Source organism: Sciurus carolinensis, unplaced genomic scaffold (assembly GCF_902686445.1).
Source record: "Sciurus carolinensis unplaced genomic scaffold, mSciCar1.2, whole genome shotgun sequence".
In the NCBI taxonomy this organism is placed as follows: Eukaryota; Metazoa; Chordata; class Mammalia; order Rodentia; family Sciuridae; genus Sciurus; species Sciurus carolinensis.
The window spans coordinates 314,906-320,905 of record NW_025920187.1 but is presented as its reverse complement, the minus strand read 5'-3'; positions in this window follow the sequence as shown (position 1 = coordinate 320,905).

Here is a 6,000-nt window from a genome sequence, read left to right as displayed (position 1 = left end):
TGTCCAAGAGATTCTGGATCTTCTATGGATGCAGATAAATGTTGTCCTGTCCTGGGATGAGTACAGAACTGGGGAGTTCTAGAATAAAACCCATTTCTACAGGAAAAGGAAGGGAAGGACAGGATGGCATAAAGAACCAATGAAATATAAACTAATAGAGGAGCAACAGGAAATCTAGCTGAGTAGAGAAGGAGAATGGGAAAGGGGAGGAGGCCCAGCAGGGAGGGGTGAGCGAGACCTGAAATGCATTTCCCTGCAGGGATGAGTGTTTCTGGATCTACCCAAATACTGTGCATAGCAAATCTAACGCTCTGACACAAAATTAAAATCCTGCTTCCTTAGAGTTAGGGTTAGGGAGGGGGCAAGAATGGAGGAAGGAAGGCTGTATAGAGGGAAAAGAGGGGTGGGAAGTGTGGGGGGGAAGGGAAAAAATAACAGAATGAATCAAACTACATTACCCTATGTAAATTTATGATTACACAAGTGGTATGCCTTTACGCCATGTACAAACAGAGAAACCACATGTATCCCATTTGCTTACAATAAAAAAAAATCTCAAAAAAACAAACAAACAAAACAAAAAAAAATACCTTCTTCCTCACTCTGGAGCCCGGAATTATACATTTTGCTTCTCTGATCACTTGCTTCTTAAAAGTGACTGGGATTTCTCTATTCAATTCATCACTTTCTAGCTTTTGAAAGTACTTTGTAGTCTTTCAAATGCATAGAAGGTCAGACACAGAATATGAATATCACAAACAATTGTGTCTAATTTTTAAAACAAGAATAGAATTTGAAGAAGCTAAGGTTCCCTTTTCTATGACATCTATCTCCAGAATCGATGATGATGATGATCCGGATGATTCTAATTTCCAACCTAGTTTTGTTTTCATTCCTAGTGGTTTAAACACCATAAATAACAAGTGCTGGGTATGGAACTTTCATAAGGTACCTAAATGATGAGTGGTACGATATTCACAGACTTACTATTCAGCATTCAACCTAGGTTTTATCTGAGCTGATGTGCATAGAGTACTTCAGAACTGAATTGAGGCTTGACACACTGTAGAGTTACTGATTCTCCTGTAAAAGACTCTGGGTTCCCCTCACCAATTTCCCCATATTTCCTTGGGCAAGTAAGAAAAAACCAAGGTCAGAGTTTTCCTCAGGTGAACATTTAGAACTGAACTTGACTGTTCACTTTTAGTCTCTTGTAGGTGTAACAAAATGTTTCTCCAATCATCTTGGATTGCAGGTAAAAACCAAATCAACTCCTTTACCACTGCCCAATTTGAATGACTATGGAATTCATTAATTTTGGAAGTCAAGCAGCTCAACTACATAGCATTAGTCTCCTACTATCTTGCTGTAGAAAACATCTCTTCCATGAGGGTATGATGATAACAGTTGCTTAGGATTCTTTTCTGGTGAGGTGGGTAACAGGGATTGAACTCAGGGCCCTTGACTACTAAACCACAAAGGGAGCTCTATTTTGTATTTTATTAGGGAAAAGGTCTCAGTGAGTGGCTTAGCATGTCACTTTTATAGAGACTGGCTTTAAACAAGCAATCCTCCTGCCTCAGCCTCCTGAGCCCATGGGATTACAGGCCTGTGCCACCACACCTGGGTCAGTTGCTTAGGAATCTTTAAAGCATTTGTAGATCATTTGGAAACATCCTGACTCTTCACTTGCAGCAGCAGATGTCCAATGGGTCACTGAAAACAGAAACGAGAAGCATGCCCTCTCTGCCCTCTTGTCGTATGTCTCTTCTCTGTTAGTCTAAAACTTTGGGCCAGGTTTTTGCTCAACTCTGCAGGTAAACATACTCATCATTTCTCAAGTAGCTCCTCTGGAACTCAAATACAGGTTGATTTGACCTCAGCTGACCTAACTTGCCTCGTCCCATGAAGGCTGCATACAGCAACAGAAAGTTAACCAAGACTCTGTCCCTTCCAGGCCTCGGGAGTGGCTCCTAAAGTCTCCAGTCAGCAGCTCATTCCTGCCCACTCCCCTACCTGCCCCTTCTTTGCTCCTCCTGTGGTCCTTTAGGATACAGGGTCCCTATCATGGCTTTCCTGCTGAGAGCTTACTATCTTCTTGGGCTTGCTAGCTATTCAAATTAACCCCTCTCCTTCCCTATCAGCTTGGCCTCAAAATCTTGGCCTTTTTCAGTGGGAAGCAAATGGATTCCATTGTGATAATTCTGTTGTCAATTAGACATGACATTCCTTCTTTAAGAGTTTTCTAATGTTCTTAACTATTACCGGCCTTTGTGTCCTTGTATTTGTCTTGTACCTGTGTTGCTCAGGATGTGAGCACAGGTTCTCAGGGCAGTGTTCTCTGTTAATTCAGGCTCCTCTTAGAATTGCTGATGCAATTGCAAGCTCCCAATATGAAAATCTAAGAGATGGCACCATGCGGAAAGCCTTGTTTGATGCAATTTACCTGCAGCGTCTAACATGGTGCTTATTGTAGATTTTAGCTAAAATTAAACAAACAGTAAATTGTTTTTCTTGGTGAGATGGACAGGTCAGAACTTTGGCCTGCCTATAAAACAAAGATTGACCCATGAATTCAAGTACTATCATCTCTCTGTCTGTCTGTCTCTCTCTCTTTCTCTCTCTCTCTCTCTGTCTCTCTCTCTCTGTCTCTCTCTCTCTCTCTCTCTCTCTCTCTCTCTCTTGCTCTCTGTCTTTCTCTCTCTTTCTCCTTTACTTTTCCCCCTCTCTGGCATTACCTATCCCAACCTGAATCATTGGCACCTCAATGTTGAGAAAAGCATCAAACATTATCCCAATTTTCTCAAACTCTGAGCCTTTACCAAAAGAATATTATTCAGAAACCTATAAACCTCAAGTGAGAAACCGGAAAAAACAATGAAAAGCATCAAAAATGAAGATGAAATTCAAAGGAGCACCATCAACTTCACAATCACCAAATTCAAGGAGCATTACAAACATAATGGGGGAAGGAAAGATGAACAATCTTGAAAACACAAAGGTCATTTCAGGAAATGGTTAAATACAGAAGACTGGCAAAGAAGATCAGACACAGAATAATTGCAGGTTACAGGCAAGGAACCAATATTTGTAATCAATAGAACATTCATAAAACTAGAAGTGTCTTAAGCTGACATATCTATAGGGCAAACCAGTAAGTGGAAAAATTTACTCTGAGTAGACAATGCCAATTAGTGTCCATGTAAACAATGTAGCTTGAAGCAGCCTGATTACTTCAAGCTTCCACAAAGGGCAATATTGCTAAAAAAAAAAAAAAAAAAAAAAAAAAAAAAAAAAAAAAAACCTTACTTCTAACTTCTAACTAATCCAAAGTATGTGAGGCATCATTGTCAATCACAGTGTGCCACAGAACACCATGACATGTTCCTCCAACCTATAAAGCTGTGCCATGACCTAGCTCCCTCCATCACTACTCCCTACCATCCCTGGTCTCTGCTAAGCACTATTCTGATGTTCGGCTGTTCTGATGTTGATTTTTCTAAGTTCCTTTCAGGTGTAGTATTGATTTTTCCTTAGCTGGCATATGTCACTTATACTGTCCTGTAGGTCCATCCATGCTGCATAAACAGTAGGATCGCATGTTTTTCACACTGAACAGATGACATGGCTTATATCTGCCACATAATTTTTGTCCATTCATCAGATAACAGTCTTTAGCTACCGGAAAATTTTATCACACTAGTGGGAGATGACACAACACCAACACTCAGGGGCAGTAAGTGTGAGGGAAATGCTATAAAACTACACATATAAGTATGTGTACGAATAATTTTACAACCAATGAACTGTCCAATGAATATAAGGGACTCACACAAAAGTGCACACAATCAACAACTTGGTAGTTGTTCTCACCTGCTATTCCAGAGGAATCCAATAGGCATCAGCACTGCAAGCTCTCCATACATAAAACACAGTTCTATCTCAATGGACACCAAGGCCCATGAATTTGCAGTGTGTTAGTTAATGAACGCAGTAAATTCTGTCCACACAGGTAAAATGACATGGTGACTTATATCATGCCACAAGCAGATGACTTGAAATTTGAATCCCCACCTCATACTTTTCCAACAGTGAGAACTTAGAAAGTTTACTTAACTTCTTAGGACATACTTTTGTGAATGCTAAACTGGTTGGACACCTTTTTATATTATATGGAGCTTGGGAGTTTTGTTGTAAAGTAGAATCATCATTTTAAAATAGCCATTTTATTGTCATAAATTCTAGTACTAGAAACAAGACAAGCAACAGTGACTAAACAAAACTCCTCACCACACACTGTGTGCTAGATATTCTTTTACTTGCTTGCCACATAATATCATGTACAGTCCAGCAAATTCATGAGTAAGGTGCTATTGTTACCTGCATTTTTATAAAAGGAAAGTGGGTCAGAAAGCAGTGTAGACCACACAGTAAATGTAAAAGTCACCATGTGAATCCAGAGAGACTGACAACAGAGACAGCATTTGTAAAATTAATAATTGCCTATGATAATAATTTTCCTCATTGGAAGAAATGACAATCAATTTCTCTTTTATTCAAACAGTCACAGGGTTTTCCATCAAACTACCCATGCTCTAAACATGACACATGTATTTCATTTATGTTTTCCCATGACCAGTGTCTAAATCATTCCATGCCAGGAAACATAAAAACATTGGTAACAGTTATGCAAGCAGCCAACAAACAAAGCTTTCCCAGTATTATCCACGTACCAGAGATGATTAACTGGACATTTCAGGCATAGTTGCCAGCAAAGCCTAAACTTTGCTCTCCAGTCTTCAGACCCACAAGTACAAATTGGAAGTACTAACTGGTGAAAGGTTACCAATAGAAAGGAGTCTGGAAATATTCTCTGCTCTCTGGCAGCCATGAACATCAGAAATTACTTACAATGATTTAAAAGCACGGCATAGGCACTAGACTCATGGGCAACAACAGGAATTCTTCACAGCTCAGCAGCTTTCCTGTTTGGGCCTGAAGGCTCTCTTCACATCAAATCACATGTTCCTCACACCAAATCTATGAAGAAACCCAGGTCAGTTAATTCAACAAACGGTGGTTAATCATATACTCGTTTACAGCTAATGTTTTACCTTCCTGCAGTGACATGTTAAAGCAAAGACCCCACCATCTCAGAATGTGCAGTGTGGTTGAGGAGAATGATAAGGAAACCACACATTCACAGATAAGATTGTAAATGAAGGTGAGGCCACCAATGTAGAGTATCAAGTCAGGCAGAGACGCTTACTGTGGAATATCAAGTCCTTGTAGGGGGGATGGAATTGTCTGAGTCACCACTTTAGACAGTGATGAAGAAGGCCCCTCTGACTGCTGACGTGGATTTGCTAAACTATGAGGATTGGAGGAGGAAGAGCGAACTTCCTGCCATCCTTCAGGAATATTTTGGCAGACAGAGTCAAACGACAATGACCTGAAATCAAATTGTGCTTGGACAGTTTGAGGAATGGCAGGAAGGCTGCCCGATTGGAATGGGCATAGTTTGCTACTCAGTTCTAGAGATACTTTGACTCTCTCCCAAAATATGGAGTACAATGTGCTTGGAACTCACTCCATGGTAGAGCTCTTGCCTAGATCATGTGAGATCACAAGTCAATCCCCACAAATGTAACAAAAATCTTTCTGAGCTGTGCATCTGAGAAACACAGGTATTAAACAACCCCTGTCACAGATACAGAGTGAGTCATTAGCTAACATGCCCACTAAAACAAGGAAATTCCAGGATTGGAAAGTTAGTCTACCTGATGGTAAAGCTCACATATTCTCCTTGGTTTGAAAGACACATTGCAGAAGTTCTCAATGGAAACTGCCAAATATATCTTCCCTTTTTAGAGAGAAAATTGACCCACAGCCACCCCTGGCTTCTGCCCAGAGGAGAGCACCTGTCCACACAGGTCCTCCTGGCTCCCCAGGCCAGCCTCCATTTGGAACACTGCACTGGCCTCCATAGCCCCCTCCACA